This window comes from Guillardia theta (assembly GCF_000315625.1).
Source record: "Guillardia theta CCMP2712 unplaced genomic scaffold GUITHscaffold_129, whole genome shotgun sequence".
Taxonomy (NCBI): Eukaryota; class Cryptophyceae; order Pyrenomonadales; family Geminigeraceae; genus Guillardia; species Guillardia theta.
In genome coordinates this window covers 1300-1632 of record NW_005434545.1, presented here as the reverse complement: position 1 = coordinate 1632, position 333 = coordinate 1300, and positions in this window count along the sequence as shown.

Genomic DNA, 333 nt, shown 5'->3' with positions numbered 1-333 from the left:
CAGATGAAGCGGAGGGTGTCAGGATGCAGGGTACCGTCCGTCGAGATGGCAAAAGGGATGAACGCTCGAGGAGGAGTAGTCATGGCATATGCAGCGCGATGTTTGCGAATCTTCTCAGACGCTGCAGCATGGAGGGCGTCGAGGTTGACCTCCCCCCACTTGGTCAGGTCGGCAGAGCTACCAATGTAAGGGTGGACCAACGTCACGTCCGCCATCAAGCCCTCGTACTGCTCGGACCCTCGATCGCGGATTCCAGGAATGTGGATATCGCCCTTCATCTTGCGGCCATGAGGATGGGAGGGTACCTGCCGTCGAGAACGAGGATCCCCCACT